Raw genomic sequence first — 18,853 nt, forward strand, 5'->3', positions numbered from 1 at the left:
AGCAAATTTGAGGAAAACGCTACTGAAGTTATATCAACACATTGCCTGTAGTACTCGCCCTTCAAAAACCCTCTACCATTGTTGCCCTCCACCGCCCTCCCTTTGGCAAATCAGATCATGACTCCATTCTGCTCCCCCCTTCCTATAGGCAGAAACTCAAACAGGAAGTACCCATGCTAAGGTCTATTCAACGCTGGTCTGACCAATCAGAATCCATGCGTCAAGATTGTTTTGATCACGTGGACTGGGATATGTTCCGTGTTGCCTCTGAGAATAACATTGAAGTATACACTGACACGGTGACTGAGTTCATCAGGAAGTGTATAGGGGATGTTGTTCACACTGTGACTATTAAAACATAACCAAACCAAAAACCGTGGATAGATGGCAGCATTCGCGCAATACTGAAAGTGAGAACCACCACATTTAACCATGGTAAGGTGACTGGGAAAATATGGTCAAATTCAAACAGTGCAGTTATGACCTGGACAAGAGGAATACCTATGTAAGAATGCTGTTCATTTCCTACAGCTCAGCCTTCAACACCATAGTACCCTCCAAGCTCATCATTAAGCTCGGGGCCCTGGGTTTGAACCCCGCCCTGTGCAACTGGGTGTTGGACTTCCTGATGGACCGCCTCCAGGTGGTGAAGGTAGGAAACAACACCCACAAGGGTGCGTGCTCAGCCCCCTCCTATACTCCCTGTTCACCCATGAATGCATGGCCAAGCACTCCTCCAACTCAATCATCAAGTTTTAAGACAACACAACAGCAGTAAGCCTGATTACCAAGAATGACGAGACAGCCTACAGGGAGGAGGTGAGGGCCCTGGCGGAGTAGTTCCAGGAAAATAACCTCTCCCTCAACGTCAACAAAACGAAGGAGCTGATCGTGGACTTCAGGCGACAGCACGCCCCCATCCACGTCGACGGGACCGCAGTTGAGAAGGTGAAAAGCTTCAAGTTCCTCGGCGTACACATCACTGACAATCTGAAATGGTCCACCCACACAGACAGTGCCTCTTCAACCTTAGGAGGCTGAAGAAATTCGGCTTGGCCCCTCACAGACTTTCACAGATGCACCATTGAGAGCATCCTGTCGGGCTGTATTACCGCCTGGTACGGCAACTGCACCGCCCGCAACTGCAGGGCTCTCCAGAGAGTGGTCCGGTCTGCCCAATGCATCACCGGGGGCACACTGCCTACCCTCCAGGACACCTACAGCACCCGATGTCACAGGAAGGCCAAAAAGATAATCAAGGACATCAACCACCCGAGCCACGGCCTGTTCACCCCACCATCATCTAGAAGGCGAGGTCAGTACAGGTGCCTCAAAGCTGGGACCGAGAGACTGAAAAACAGCTTCTATCTCAAGGCCATCAGACTGTTAAATAGCCATCCCTAGCCGGCCTCCACCCAGTACCCTGCCCTGAACTTAGTCACTGTCACTAGCTGGCTAACACACGGTTATTCAACCCGGCACCTTATGAGGCTGCTGCCCTATGTACATAGACATGGAATCACTGGTCACTTTAATAATGGAACATTGGTCACTTTAATAATGTTTACATACTGTTTTACTAATTGTATATGTATATACTGTATTGTAGTTACTGTCACGCCCTGGCTCTGGGGACACTGTTATGTTGAGCCAGGGTGTGTAGATTTGTGTTGTAGTTCTAGTTGGTTCATTTCTATGTTGGCCAGTGTGGTTCTCAATCAGAGGCAACGAGTGTCAGCTGTGGCTGGTTGTCTCTGATTGGGAACCACATTTAAACAGGCTGTTTTCCCACAGTAGTTGTGGGATCTTGTTTCTAGTTTGGTTTGTGTTAGACCGTGAACTGTCACGTTATCGTTTTGTTTATTTTGTCAATATATCGCCTAATAAAGAGTATGTTTGCCTGCAACGCTGCGCCTTGGTCCTCATCTCTAACCAACGATCGTGACAGTTACTTTTAGATGTGTGTCTATTGTTGTGAATTGTTAGATACTACTACACTACAAGCATTTCGCTACACCCGCAATAACATCTGCTAAATATGTGTATGCGACCAATCAAATTTGATTTGAACAGGATACACATCGTATAAGCCGTCCAACAAAATGCTTACTTGCAGGTTCCTTCTCGACAATGCAACAACAAGAAGAAGTAATAAAAGATAAGAACATAAAGTAAATGGCTCAGTAGAATAGAATAAACATTTGAGCATAAATATAAAACAGGAAGGCACAATTTATAGTCCAATATTTACAGGTGTTTAAATTGTGCAGTATTTAGCAATAATAATAAGACTCTGGTAGCATCAGTTGTGATATGTAGCATGAATGTGTGTGTGTGTGTGTGGATGAGTGTATATCTCTGTGGGTATGTGCGTGAGTGAGTGCCTGTGTGCTAAGGAGCGGAGAGTCAGTGCAGGTGGTCAGTCCAGTTCAAGTGTACAGCAGTCTGATGGCTTGTAGATAGAAACTGTCTCTGAGCCTGTTGGTATCAGACCTCATGCTCCGATACCATATGCCCGACGGTAAGGGTGTAAACAGCTCGTGGCTGGGGTGTATGGGGTCCTTGATGATGCTGCGGGCTTTCCTCAGGCACCGTTTGGAGTAGATGTCCTGGATGGGTGATAGCACGGTCCCAGTGATGTACTGATTGATGTCTTCACCACCCACTGGAGAGCATTATGGTGGTGGACGGGGTAATTCCCCTACCAGGCCGTGATGCAACCGGTCAGGACGCTCTCGATGGTGCAGCGGTGGTATTTGGAGAGGACCTGGGTGGCATAACGAATTTCTTCAGCCGCCTTAAGAAGTAGATATGCTGTTGCGCCCTCTTGAGTGGTGGTGGTGTTGGTCCATGTCAAGTCCTCGGTGATGTGGTGTCACGATCGTCTAAGGAGGAGGACCAAGGCGCAGCGTTGAAGGTGAACATATTATTTATTATACTGATCACACGATCAAAACAACAGACGATAACGTGATGTCTACGGTTTAACACAAACCAAATAAGAACAAGAAACCACAAACACAAAGGAAAAGACAGACAGTTTAAATATGGCTCCCAATCAGAGACAAACAGCTGACACTCGTTGCCTCTGATTGGGAGTCACTCAGGCCAACATAGAAATACAAACTAGACCCACAACCTACAACACAAAACATAGAAACTAACACCCTGGCTCAACATACGAGAGTCCCCGAGCCAGAGCGTGACAGTACCCCCCTAAAGGCGCGGACTCCGACCGCGCCAACCAAACACAACAGGGAGGGACCGGGTGGGCACTCCGCCTAGGCGGCGGATCCGGCTCGGGCATGATCCCCACTCGCTCTCTAACCCCCCAAAGTACCCCTGCTCCGGTCTGGCCCTGCTGACCGGAGCTGGACTGCACACTGGTGGAGCGGATTGCTCTAGCTCCGGCGTGAAGCAGCTGACCCGTGCCGAACCAGGCACCAGTGGAACAGGCACGGGCTGTGCCGGACTGACGACGCACACCACTGGCTTGGTGTGGGGAGTAGGGACGGCCCGAGCCGGGCTGACGAAACGCACCCCTGACTTGGTGCGGGGAGCAGGAGCGGGCCAAACCGGGCTGACGAAACGCCCCACTGACTTGGTGCGGGGAGCAGGAACGGGCCGAACCGGGCTGACGAAGCACACCACTGACTTGGTGCGGGGAGCAGGAACGGGCCGAACCGGGCTGACAAAGCGCACCACTGACTTGGTGCGGGGAGCAGGAACGGGCCGAACCGGGCTGACGAAGCGCACCACTGACTTGGTGCGGGGAGCAGGAACAGGCCGGACCGTACGTGGGAAACACACCACTGGTCCTACGCCGGGATCTGGAATGGGCCGGACCGGACTGGTAACACACCCCAGTACCTCTCGCCGTGCCTCAACACCTTCCACCCCCTCTTCGACCAGTGGCCCCCGTAACCTGGCGGCCTCCTCTGCCAACCCGCTGGGCCGCTCTGCCGCGGTCTCCTGCTGGCCCGTCGTCCACGGCGTTAGCCCCCCCCTAAAAATTTTCTGGGCTTCACTCCTACCCGTGGCCAAGGTCTCCATGTCCCTCGCCAGCCGTTCGCCCTTCTGCCACAATGTCAAGCCCTTCTCTTCCTCACTCGGCTTGACCCAGTCGAGGAGGCGAAGGAGATCTGTTAGGGATCTCCCTGGCGATGGCTCCTGGACACGCTGCTTGGTCACATCTTGGTGGTTTCTTCTGTCACGATCGTCTAAGGAGGAGGACCAAGGCGCAGCGTTGAAGGTGAACATATTATTTATTATACTGATCACACGATCAAAACAACAGACGATAACGTGATGTCTACGGTTTAACACAAACCAAATAAGAACAAGAAACCACAAAGGAAAAGACAGACAGTTTAAATATGGCTCCCAATCAGAGACAAACAGCTGACACTCGTTGCCTCTGATTGGGAGTCACTCAGGCCAACATAGAAATACAAACTAGACCCACAACCTACAACACAAAACATAGAAACTAACACCCTGGCTCAACATACGAGAGTCCCCCGAGCCAGGGCGTGACATGTGGACGCTGAAGAACTTAAAACTATCCAAATCAATACATAGCCTAAATGCAGGTTTATGATCAATACTTGATGGTTAGCCTACAGCTAGAATACGAGAGTAGGCAACATGTACTGTAGAGAGGAAGTAGAATATAATGATGAAAACAACTACTATCACACAATGTAATATCCTGACAAGCAAAGAGCTATATCTCAGTCTAGAAAACGAATGGAACTCAATTACATCCACGAGAGGAGAACATAATTGGAGTGCATTGATCAATCATATGTCTCTAGCATGATAGCGAATTAGACCAAATTCAGTTACTATTGAAGAAAAGATTGCATGGCAACAAATACACTAGCATGATTGGGTTTTATTGAAAAGTGCCCTTCTACAAGGCTCCAACAACAATGAAAAATGCACACAAAAATGGGAGAGAAGACAATAAGGACTAAAAGAAAGAGTCAGAATGAAAGAATTAAAACATCCCCAATTCATAGAATGTGCTGATTATTTTGGTAAAAAGATCCTAACTATATCCCATTAAAATACAATGAAAGTGAGTATGCAACAAAAGAGCCCCATAGTGCTCACCGCTTTTCTTTCATTAGTTTGGTTTCACAACACAGTAGGTTATTTGTCACACACATTTAACTTCAGTATTTGGGACTAAATCATATTCAGTGGCGGGGTGTTCTTCACAAATTTGAAACAAATACATTCAGCTTCAGCTATAACATTTGTAATTAACTCAATTATTTGGCCAGTTAAGGATGTAGAGTGCGAAAGAAACAACAACTGTGTGGAATAAAGTCCTGGTTTTGATGCACCAGTCACATTGAACTTCAATAAATATACTAAAGGAAGAGAAAAAGCCACATAATTCACAAACACAAGCGTTTGTTTGGGATTACTTACATTTTTTGTGTAAAACATTGCCTCAGTGTGTGATAATATGAATCAGTATCTATTCAAAGTTCAAAGCTTTATAGATACTTTCTAAAAGTGAGGGCCAGACATACAGTGCATTCAGAAAGTATTCAGACCCCTTGACATTTTCCACATTTTGATACGTTACAGCCTTATTCTAAAATTATTTACATACAATTTTTTCCTCATCAATCTACACACAATACCCCATAATGACAAAGCGAAAACAGGTTTTTAGAAGTAAAAAACAGAAATACCTTATTACATAAGTATTCAGACCCTTTTCCTATGAGACTCGATATTGAGCTCAAGTACATTCTGTTTAAATTAATCATCCTTGAGATGTTTCTACAACTTGATTGAAGTCCACCTGTGGTAAATTCAATTGATTGGACATGATTTGGAAAGGCACACACCTGTCTATATAAGGCCTCACAGTTGACAGTGCATATCAGAGCAAAAACTAAGCCATGAGGTTGTCACGTTGTATAATGATTTGAAGACAGGCGCAGGAATACGTATTAGGGGTTTTATTTACTCCACTCAACACAAGGTACATCATGAAAAACGACAGGGACGAAGCCCAAAACAAACACGTGTATATACATAACAAAGGGATGTAACCCAAACAAAAGAGTGTGGTGTAACCTCTACACAATACACGGGACGAGACTCGTAATAACAAGAGCACAATACACGGTACTCACGAGACCAAGGGACATGGGACAATAATCGACAAGGACAATGGGGAATAGAGGGCACATATATACACATACTAATTAGGGGGAATGGGAACCAGGTGTGCGTAATGAGACAAGACAGTCCGGGGTTGGTGGTAATTAACCAGGTCAGTGACGCCTAGAAGGCCGGTGACGTAGACCTCCGGAGCTGGTGAACGGATTGTGCAGCAGTAACGGGGGGATCCGTGACAGATGTAGAAGGAATTGTCCGTAGAGCTCCGAGACAGGATTGTGTCGAGGCACAGATCTGGGGAAGGGTACCAAAAAAGGTCTACATCATTGAAGGACTCCAAGAAAACAGTGGCATCCATCATTCTTAAATGGAAGAAGTTTGGAAACACCAAGACTCTCCTAGAGCTAGCCGCCCGGCCAAACTGAGCAATCGGGGGAGAAGGGCCTTGGTCAGGGAGGTGACCAAGAACCCGATGGCCACTCTGACTGTGAGGACAGATGCTGGGAGACAAGAAGCAAGTACAGGGAGTGAACATTTAATGGAAAAAAATTATGGGAACAAAACACAGACAGCGTCTGGACAGGGGAAACGAAACAACATCAATGCTGGCACGGGGATCAAACAGAGGAACAGACAAATATAGGGGAGGTAATTGACAAAGTAAAGGAGTCCAGGTGAGTCCAATGAGCGCAGATGCGCGTAACGATGGTGACAGGTGTGCGTAATGATGGGCAGCCTGGTGCCCTTGAGCATCAGGGAGGGGGAGCGGGAGCAGGCGTGACACTGACAGAGCTCCAGAGTTCCTCTGAGGAGATGGGAGAACCTTCCAGAAGGACAACCATCTCTGCAGCACTCCACCTATCAGGCTTTTATGGTAGAGTGGCCAGACGGAAGCCACTCCTCAGTAAAAGGCACATGACAGCCCGCTAAAGGACTCACAGACCATGAGAAACAAGATTATCTGGTCTGATGAAACTAAGATTGAACTCTTTGGCCTGAATGCCAAGCGTCACATCTGGAGGAAACCTGGCACCAGCCCTACGTGGAAGCATGGTGGCAGCATCATGCCGTGGGGATGTTTTTCAGCAGCAGGGACTGGGAGACTAGACAGGATCGAGGGAAAGGTGAACGGAGCAAAGTAGAGAGAGATCCTTGATGAAAACCTGCTCCAGAGCGCTCAGGAACTCAGACTGGGGTGACGATTCCCCTTCCAACAGGACAACAACCCTAAGCACACAGCCAAGACAACGCAGGAGTGGCTTCAAGACAAATCTCTGAATGTCCTTGAGTGGCCCAGCCAGAGCCCAGACATGAACCCGATTGAACATCTCTGAAGCGACCTGAAAATAGCTGTCCAACCTGACAGAGCTTGAGAGGATCTGCAGAGAAGAATGGGAGAGACTCCCCAAATACAGCTGTGCCAAGCTTGTGGTGTCATACCCAAGAAGACTCAAGGCTGTAATCGCTGCCAAAGGTGATTCAACAAAGTACTGAGTAAAGGGTCTGAATACCGTTTTGTACTTTTAATAAATGTGAACAATTTCAAAAAAATGTATAATGGGGTATTGTGTGTAGATTGATGAGGGAAAAAAACAATTTAATCCATTTTAGAATTAGGCTGTAACATAACAAAATGTGGAAAAAGTCAAGGGGTCTGAATACTTTCCGAATGCACTGTAAGAGGCTAAACCCCACAGGATTCACTACATTAAACCAGTGCTGTAACGAAAAACGTCAAATAGAAATGTTCACATTGTCACCCAGTGAAATGTTGCCCAATTAATATCACATTTTCAAATGCATAAATGTTTTACTCCACAGGAGCAACAACATTGTACTGTAGTTCTGCTTTACCTGCAATCAGAGCAGGTTAGATTTCTCCTGTTGTCAAATTGAATAATGCAGAATATTTCTGGGTATCTACCTTCACAGGTAGATACTAGCATCTTTCAGAATAAGACCTGTGAGTGGGAAGTTCTACTGTAAACAGAAAAACTGCATAAGTAGGACATGTTTGATTGAATCCGACCTCTGCTCTCCTCAGTGCTCTGAGGGTCCTTCAGGCACAGGTGCCAGCTGTTCGGTGTATCCCCCCCTTCGCCCTGTTACTAGGGCTGGGAATTGCCAGGGAACTCAATTGCCAGCGATTGTCACGATTCTATATATGATACTGCAATTTTATTGTGATTTGATGTTCCAAACATATTGCTCACCATGTCTGCTGCAGATGGACGAGAGAGCTTGGTAGCACTTTATAATAACTCCACATAATATAGCATTTATAATGGATGAGTACATAGTTTTTTCATAATTGTTTTATTATTACTCCATTCATAAGATATTTAATATAGGTCCTTGTAAACCATTTACTAATCATTAGTTAAGTATTTTTGCTTGGCCTCATCTAAATTGTGGGCTATATATACACTTTATAAATACTTTATAAATGTTTTGAGTGACCAGTGAAATTTCTCACAAAAAGGATGGATATGCCATTAGTCGACATTCCAGCAGTAACTGATGCTCCTTAAAGTCTCAAAATAGCCAAGAACAAATCAATCGTAAAATAATAAGCACACAAAACAGGATGTTATCGAAATATATCGAACATTTTATTCACAAAAACTGTTGTGAAACAGCTGTTGCAAGGACTTGGGGAAGAGCCTGTTTTTCTCTAGTGGATTTTCATTCCTTCATTACTACTGATGTGTGATTGATTGAGGTAGAAATGTTACATGTATGATTTGCAGGTAGAAATGTTACATGTATAAACATTAAATGCTTCCAGTGCTTAAGTCTTTTAACCACAGACTATTTTCACACATGGCTTTGTTTGGCGGCACCTTTACTGAGCCTCTAAAGGTAGTAACTCTTTAAACGTAATGGGATAATTCAGCAAAATAATATATTCAGATATTTGTTTCCTTACCTTATAAGCAGTCTATGGACTGGTCTTAATCTCTCGTGGACAGATTTGCACGTAAAGCGGGATGGAACGTGTAGGATAACTGAGCAACAGTAGGTCTGGTGTTTGTGTTTTCATCACTGATTATTTGGATGTACCAGGATTGGGTGATGGCGGTGCTTAAACTTCTACTGCTTCTCACGTGTGGTGAAATTAGTGGAAGGGGGGACTTTGGCTGAGAGTTTCCTGCCCATACTTGTTGTGAGAGTGAGACTTTGTAAAACGGAATTCCTCATTTCTAACAGGTATATGGACCCAGAATTTATCACGCAGCTGACCAAATTACGCAAGATTTTAGTTCTGGGTTAACCGAGATTAGACTGCTCTAAGGAGTGACTGCAATCCACACTTTGGTTTTGGTAGAAAAGTCACTGCCAAGAAATGCTTATGTTAGCATTTTCTGACTAAAAACGTTATTTTACTCAGCATAGTGTGTCTGAAGTTACACATCACACTATTACAACAGTGTGACTGTTTTATTTAGTAATAAAATGTTCAATATATTTTCTTAAACATCCTCTGTATTGTGTGCTTATTGTTTAACCATTGATATGTTCTAGGGGTCATTTTGAGACCTTAAGGACCATAAGGAGCTGCTGGAATGTCTAGCAATGGCATGTGCATCTTTTTGTGAGAAATTACACTCAAAATATCTTATGAATGATCTTATGAATCATTATTAAATACTTTAAAAGTTGTTTATAAATGTGTGAAGAACTAGGTTACTAACATTTACAAATGATTACTAAATGATGAATAAACTATTTACTAATCGATTATAAATGCTTTATTACATGGAGCTATTATAAAGTGATACCGAGAGCTTGAGAAAATGAGTTTTGATCAGTCATGGAAATAAAAGTGCTGAAAACTCGTTGGCTCACTATATAAAAAGAAGATGGAGAACAAGCTATAGGATGAATAATACCTGAGTTTTGGCGCAGGTACAGCCAACTAGCGCTAGCTAACGCTACCTAGCAAAAAAAAATACTAATCGATATAATATCGTCCTAAATAATATTGCGATATTTTATTTCTATTTATTTGTATCTATTTAACCTTAATTTAACTAGGCAAGTCAATTAAGTACAAATTCTTATTTACAATGACGGCCTACCAAAAGGCAAAAGGCCTCCTGTGGGGACGGGGCTGGGATTAAAAATAAAAATATAGGACAAAACACACATCATGATAAGAGAAACACCACAACACTACATAAAGAGAGACCTAAGACAACAACATAGCATGGCAGCAACACATGACAACAACATGGTAGCAACACAACATGGCAGCAGCACAACATGATAGCAGCACAAAACATGGTACAAACATTATTGGGCACAGACAACAGCACAAAGGCAAGAAGGTAGAGACAACAATACATCACACGAAGCAGCCACAACTGTCAGTAAGAGTGTCCATGATTGAGTCTTTGAATGTAGAGATGGAGATAAAACTGTCCAATTTGAGTGTTTTTTGCAGCTCGTTCCAGTCGCTAGCTGCAGCGAACTGAAAAGAGGAGCAACCCAGGGATGTGTGCGCTTTGGGGACCTTTAACAGAATGTAACTGGCAGAACGGGTGTTGTATGTAGAGGATGAGGGCTGCAGTAGGTATCTCAAATAGGGGTGATTGAGGCCTAAGAGGGTTTTATAAATAAGCATCAACCAGTGGGTCTTGTGATGGGTATACAGAGATGACCAGTTTACAGAGGAGTGATGTGTCCTATGAGGAGCATTGGTGGCAAATCTGTTGGCCGAATGGTAAAGAACATCTAGCTGCTCGAGAGCACCCTTACCTGCTGATCTATAAATTATGTCTCCGTAATCTAGAATGGGTAGGATGGTCATCTGAATCAGGGTTAGTTTGGCAGCTGGGGTGAAAGAGGAGCGATTACGATAGAGGAAACCAAGTCTAGATTTAACCTCAGCCTGCTGATTTGATATGTGCTGAGAGAACGACAGTGTACCGTCTAGCCATACTCCCAAGTACTTGTATGAGGTGACTACCTCAAGCTCTAAACCCTCAGAGGTAGTAATCACACCGGTGGGGAGAGGGGCATTCTTCTTACCAAACCGCATTACCTTTGTTTTGGAGGTGTTCAGAACAAGGTTAAGGGCAGAGAAAGCTTGTTGGACACTAAGAAAGCTTTGTTGTAGAGCATTTAACACAAAATCCGGGGAGGGGCCAGCTGAGTATAAGACTTTATCATCTGCATATAAATGGATGAGAGAGCTTCCTACTGCCTGAGCTATGTTGTTGATGTAAATTGAGAAGACTGTAGGGCCTAGGATCGAGCCATGGGGTACTCCCTTGGTGACAGGCAGTGGCTGGACAGCAGATGTTCTGACTTTATACACTGCACTCTTTGAGAGAGATAGTTAGCAAACCAGGCCAAAGACCCCTGAGAGACACCGATACTCCTTAGCCGGCCGACAAGGATGGAATGGTCTACCGTATCAAAAGCATTGGCCAAGTCAATAACAATAGCAGCACAAGATTGCTTAGAATCAAGGGCAATGGTGATATCATTTAGGACCTTTAAGGTTGCAGTGACACATCCATAACCTGAGCGGAAACCAGATTGCATACCAGAGAGAATAGTATAGACATCAAGAAAGCCAGTCAGTTGATTATTGACAAGTTTTTCCAACACTTTTGATAAACAGGGCAAAATAGAAATTGGCCTATAACAGTTAGGATCATCTTGATCTCCCCCTTTAAATAAAGGATGCACCGTGGCTGCCTTCCAAGCAATGGGAACCTCCCCAGAGAGGAGAGACAGGTAAAAAATGTCAGAGATAGGCTTGGCGATGATAGGGGCTGCAACCTTAAAGAGGAAAGGATCTAAACCATCTGAGGGAGGAGCATCGGGGCTAGTCGCATTAGAAGTGTGGGAGATGAGGAAATGTTGGACAGGCAATGAGGCATGGCTGAGTCAAATAGGAATCCTGACTTAATGAAGTGGTGATTAAAGAGCTCAGCCATGTGCTCCTTGTCAGTAACAACCACGTAACAACCACATCATCAACATTAAGGGACATGGGCAGCTGTGAGGAGGAGGGTTTATTCTCCATGTCTTTAACCGTTTCCCAGAACTTCTCTCCACAGAGAGAGAACTGCTCCTTAAACTTAAAGCCTTCCGGATAGCCTGAGTGCACTTATTTCTCATTTGCCTGAACGAGAGCCAGCCCGAGTATGCGTGTGCCGAGCCTTTATCCAAATGGAATTCTTGAGGTGGAGTAACTCTGCCAGATCACGGTCGAACCAGGGACTGAACCTGTTTTTAATTCTCATTTTCTTTATGGGGCGTGTCTGTTAACAATATCACTGAAAATATCAAAAAAGAAAGTCCAAGTGTCTTCGACAGAGGGGATCAAGCTGATTCTATACAAATTTACAGACGCCAGGTCATGAAGGAAGGCTTGCTCGTTAAAGTTTATTAGCAAGTGTCTATGCAAATCAGGACAGGTCATTTCACTGAGCAGCCATTATGAACACAGGCTGTAAAACAGGTCATTACAGAAAACACCAGACTGATACCTATCAGGATTATTTGTGGATATATTATCAGGATATGTACAGCACCAGTCAAAAGTTTGGACACACCTACTCATTCAAGGGTTTTTCTTGTGTTAAACAAATCAAAATATATTTTTTATTCAAAGAGCCACCCTTTGCCTTGATGACAGCTTTTCACACTCTTGGCATTCTCTCAACCAGCTTCACATGGAATTCTTTTCCAACAGTCTTGAAGGAGTTCCCACATATGCTGAGCACTTGTTGGCTGCTTTTTCTTCACTCTGAGGTCCGACTCATCTCAAACTATCTCAATTGGGTTGAGGTCGGGGGATTGTGGAGGCCAGGTCATCTGATGCAACACTCCATCACTCTCCTTCTTGGTAAAATAGCCCATTTCCACCGGTCTAATGTCCATTGCTCATGTTTCTTGGCCCAAGCAGGTCTCTTCTTCTTATTGGTGTCCTTTAGTAGTGGTTTCTTTGCAGGAATTCGATCATGAAGGCCTGATTCACACAGTCCCCTCTGAACAGTTGATGTTGAGATGTGTCTGTGACTTGAACTCTGTGAAGCATTTATTTGGGCTGCAATTTCTGAGGCTGGTAACTCTAATTAACTTATCCTCTGCAGCAGAGGTAACTCTAGGTCTTCCTTTCCTGTGGCGGTCCTCATGTGAGCCAGTTTCATCATAGCGCTTGATGGTTTTTGCGACTGCACTTGAAGAAACTTTAAAAGTTCTTGAAATGTTCCGGAATGACTGACCTTCATGTCTTAAAGTAATGATGGACTGTCGTTTCTCTTTGCTTATTTGAGCTGTTCTTGACATAATATGGACTTGGACTTTTACCAAATAGGGCTATCTTCTCTATGATCCCCCCCCCCCCCCCACCTTGTCACAACACAACTGATTGGCTCAAACACATTAAGAAGGAAAGAAATTCCACAAATTAACTTTTAAGAAGGCACACCTGTTCATTGAAATGCATTCCAGGTGACAACCTCATGAAGCTGGTTGAGAGAATGCGCAAAGCTGTCATCAAGGCAAAGGGTGGCAATTTGAAGAATCTCAAATATAAAATATATTTTGATTTGTTTAACACTTTTTTGGTTACTACTTGATTCCATATCTGTTAGTCCATAGTTTGATGTCTTCACTATTATTATACAATGTAAAAAATAGTAAAAATAAAGAAAAACCCTTGAATGAGTAGGTGTTACATGTAAGGGTTGGTGTGAGGTGTGACCCACGTGCGGTGCAGGATAGACAGTAGGCAGTAGGCAAAGATGGTGAAACAAGGATCTTTACTGGTGGTCCCAAGGCCAGGATACAAAATAACGGACTTATCATGAAAAATAAAGGAGGAGCAAATTGGTCTACAAAAACAGGCTGACAGCAAAAATACGAAATACTATGACTGAAAACAACAATGAAACAGGGAGAACACTTCTCAAGTACCTGTACTTCCGTCTCGTGATCAGACACTGATTCGTACTGCTTGACATCAAGAAACTAGCAGAGAAAACTGAGCGAGGGAACACAGGGAAGTGAGGGCATAAATACACAGGTGAATCAGATAGCCACAGGTGACACCAATAGGCAGATAATTAGTCCTGACTGTGAGTGAGGAGGTGCCTATGGTTCGCTCCGGAACTGCGACCCACTCCTGTAACAGTTACAACCTTTGACTGGTAGTGTTGGTATATAGGCCTATCATGTCACTTCTCTGGAGACCAGAGCAAGCTAAACCATATGGCCTACTTGTAGCGGAGGTTGCAGGATCGGATGAAAAGCATGTTCTGTCTGCATCTTGCCATCACTTTGGAGGGCAGCCTGCCTACAGAGTGCTCTTGTTCCTCACAAATATCATAATAAACTATTACAGACTACAAAGGGAAGCACAGCCGCGAGCTGCCCAGTGACACAAGCCTACCAGACCAGCTAAACCACTTCTATGCTCGCTTCGAGGCAAGAAACACTGAAGCATGCATGAGAGCACCAGCTGTTCCGGATGACTATGTGATCACACTCTCCGTAGCCGATGTGAGTAAGACTTTTAAGCAGGTCAACATTCACAAGGCCGCAGGGCCAGACGGATTACCAGGACGTGTACTCCGAGCATGTGCTGACCAACTGGCAAGTGTCTTCATCGACATTTTCAACATGTCCCTGACTAAGTCTGTAATACCAACATGTTTCAAGCAGACCACCATAGTCCCCGTGCCCAAGGACTCTAAGATAACCTGCCTAAATGACTACCGACCCGTAGCACTGACGTCTGTAGCCATGAAGTGCTTTGAAAGGCTGGTCATGGCTCACATCAACACCATCACCCATGACTGCATGGCCAGGCACGACTCCAACACCATCATTACGTTTGCAATCGACACAACAGTGGTAGGCCTGATCACCGACAACGATGAGACAGCCTATAGGGAGGAGGTCAGAGACCTGGCCGTGTGGTGCCAGGATAACAACCTCTCCCTCAACGTGACCAAGACAAAGGAGATGATTGTGTACTACAGGAAAAAAAAATAGGACTGAGCACGCCCCCATTCTCATCGACGGGGCTGTAGTGGAACAGGTTGAGAGCTTCAAGTTCCTTGGTGTCCACATCACCAACGAACTATCATGGTCCAAACACACCAAGACAGTCGTGAAGAGGGCACGACAAAGCCTATTCCCCCTCAGGAGACTGAAAAGATTTGGCATGGGCCCTCAGATCCTCAAAAAGTTATACAGCTGCACCATCGAGAGCATCCTGACTGGTTGCATCACTGCCTGGTATGGCAACTACAGAGGGTAGTGCGTACGGCCCAGTACATCACTGGGGCTAAGCTTCCTGCCATCCAGGACCTCTATACCAGGCGGTGTCAGAGGAAGGCCCTCGAAATTGTCAAAGACTCCAGCCACCCTAGTCATAGACTGTTCTCTCTGCTACCGCACGGCAAGCGGTACCGGAGCGCCAAGTCTAGGTCCAAAATGCTTCTCAACAGCTTCTACCCCCAAGCCATAAGACTCCTGAACAGCTAATCATGGCTACCCGGACTATTTGCACCCCCACCCCATCTTTTTACGCTGCAGCTACTCTATTAATTATTTATGCATAGTCACTTTAAATCTACCCACATGTACATATTACGTCAACTAGCCGGTGCCCCTGCACATTGACCCTGCACCGGTACCCCCCTGTATACTGTAGCCTCCCTACTGTTATTATATTTTACTTCTGCAATTTTTTTCCTCAACACTTTTTGGTTGTTGTTTTATTTTACTTTTTAATAAAAAAATTAATGCATTGTTGGTTGAGGGCTTGTAAGTAAGCATTTCACGGTAATGTCTACACCTGTTGTATTCGGCGCATGTGGCAAATCAAATTTGATTTGATGACTGGTCATTGGTCAACAATCAAGACTCTGAAGTTTTCGGTTCTGAAGCATAGATGATCATTTAACTACGACTTGTGGGCAGTGATTTTAGAACAACAACAACGCCAAAAAAAGTATAAAAAAAAAAAAACACAGAAAAGGGCACTTTGGACACGGGAAGGGAAAAGGGACATGTGGTCTGCACAGGTAGAGCCATATCTGTGCACGTGCCTGGCCACAAGACACCCAGAGTGACAGCCTTGTCAGAAAACATGTCACGGAAAAAGATTTGTATTCAAGGAATGGGAGCCACTGGGCCTTGCATAAAAATTGAAGGACTAGGAGTATATTGATGTCTTGTAGGCATGCCTCAGCGGTTGTGTGGGCATATATTGTGATGGGACTGTTCAGGTAGGGTTGTTACTGTAAGTAGATATGACAGAGACCCAATAATAGGACATGTCTACACTTGACAGTTCATGCAGCTTTTGTTTTCTGATCATAGAGTTCTGATAATGGAATTCTGAACACGTCATGCATCTACACCTACTGTACATTTACATGTGTCCACATTGTGTTTGGATTCCCTTTTCCCGTGCTATATTCAAATGCCTGTATGCATTCTGCGAATGGTGGAACAGGCTAAATCTGATAATAACACAACAACAACTTGATGATGGCAGTAGCCAACATTTGTAGTTAACTAGCCAGCTAACGTCTGTAACTAGCCAGCAAGCTAGCTAACAAAGCTAAAGAAATTGCAAACAGGTTAGCATAACTATAGCCAAACAACAAATATTTTTTCTAAATAAGCTAGCTGGCTATCATTTATGAAGCCAGTAAACATGTTCCTCACACACTAGGAACGTATTTCCTCCAACGTATAATGAAAAAAGGTGCTTCTCGCTCCCAAAACACCTCTAGCTCCCAAAACACAACACTTGTGTGCGGAGTGCTGATGACTATGCACTTTCAGTATCCTGATTGTGTCCAGACCTAGGAGAAATCCGCACCTCCTGAACTGGACAGACAGATCTGAACATAATCCTACCACAATGCAACTTTTGTGCATCTAGACCTGTCTTTTACATAAGTATTCAGACCCTTTACCCAGTACTTTGTTGAAGCACTTTTGGCAGCGATTACAGCCTTGAGTCTTCTTGGGTATGACACTACAAGCTTGGCACATCTGTGTTTGGGGAGTTTCTCCCATTCTTCTCTGAAGATCCTCTCAAGCTCTGTCAGGTTGGTAGGGGAGTGTTGCTGCACAGCTATTTTCAGGTCTCTCCAGAGATGTTAGATCGGGTTCAAGTGCGGGCTCTGGTTGGGCCACTCAAGGACATTCAGAGACTTGTCCCGAAGCCACTCCTGCATGGTCTTGGCTGTGTGCTTAGGGTTGTTGTCCTGTTGGAAGGTGAACCTTCGCCCCAGTCTGAGGTCCTGAGCGCTCTGGAGCAGGTTTTCATCAAGGATCTCTGTACTTTGCTCCGTTCATCTTTGCCTCGATCCTGACTAGTCTCCCAGTCCCTGCCGCTGAAAAACATCCCCACAGCATGATGCTGCCACCACCATGCTTCATGGTAGGTATGGTGCCAGGGTTCTACCATACGTGACGTTTGGCATTCAGGCCAAAGAGTTCAATCTTGGTTTCATCAGACCAGAGCATCTTGTTTCTCATGGTCTGAGAGTCCTTAAGGTGCCTTTTGGCAAACTGCAAGTGGGCTGTCATGTGCCTTTTACTGAAGAGTGGCTTCCATCTGGCCTGATTGGTGGAGTGCTGCAGAGATGGTTGTCCTTCTGGAAGGTTCTCCCATCTCCACAGAGGAACTCTAGAGCTCTGTCAGAGTGACCATCGGGTTCTTGGTCACCTCCCTGACCAAAGCCCTTCTCCCTCGATTGCTCAGATTGGCCAGGCAGCCAGCTCTAGGAAGAGTCTTGTTGGTTCCAAACTACTTCCATTTAAGAATGATAGAGGCCACTGTGTTCTTGAGGACCTTCAATGCTGCAGACATTTTTTAGTACCCTTACCGAGATCTTTGCCTCGACACAATCCTGTCTCAGAGCTCTACAGACAATTCCTTCAACCTCATGGCTTGGTTTTTGCTCTGACATGCACTGTCAACTGTGGGACCTTATATAGACAGGTGTATGCCTTTCCAAATAATGTCCAATCAATTGAATTTACCACAGGTGGACTCCAATCAAGTTGTAGAAACATCTCAAGGATGATCAAAAAAAGCAAAAGCAAAAAAAGCAAAAACCAAGCCACAAGGTCGAAGGAATTGTCTGTAGATCTCCTAGACAGGATTGTGCCGAATCACAGATCTGGGGAATGGTACCAAAACATTTCTGCAGCATTGAAGGTCCCCAAGAACACAGTGGCCTCCATCATTCTTAAATGGAAGAAGTTTGGAACCACCAAGAATCTTCCTAGAGCTGGCTGCCGGGGGAGAAGGGCCTTGGTCAGGGAGGTGACCAAGAACCTGATGGTCACTCTGACAGAGCTTCAGAGTTCCTCTGTGGAGATGGGAGAACCTTCCAGAAGGACAACCATCTCTGCAGCACTCCACCAATGAGGCCTTTATGGTAGAGTGGCCAGATGGAAGCCACTCCTCAGTAAAAGGCACATGATAGCACGCTTAGAGTTTTACAAAAGGCACCTAAAGGACTCTCAGACCATGAGAAACAAAGTTCTCTGGTCTGATAAAACCAAGATTGAACTCTTTGGCCTGAATGACAAGCGTCACGTCTGGAGTAAACCTGGCACCATGGTGGCAGCATCATATTTCTGTTTTTTATTTGTAATAAATGTGCTAACATTTCAAAAAAACTGTTTTTGCTTCCTCATTATGGGGTAC

The sequence above is a fragment of the Coregonus clupeaformis genome, chromosome 19 (assembly GCF_020615455.1).
Source record: "Coregonus clupeaformis isolate EN_2021a chromosome 19, ASM2061545v1, whole genome shotgun sequence".
NCBI classification, from domain to species: Eukaryota; Metazoa; Chordata; class Actinopteri; order Salmoniformes; family Salmonidae; genus Coregonus; species Coregonus clupeaformis.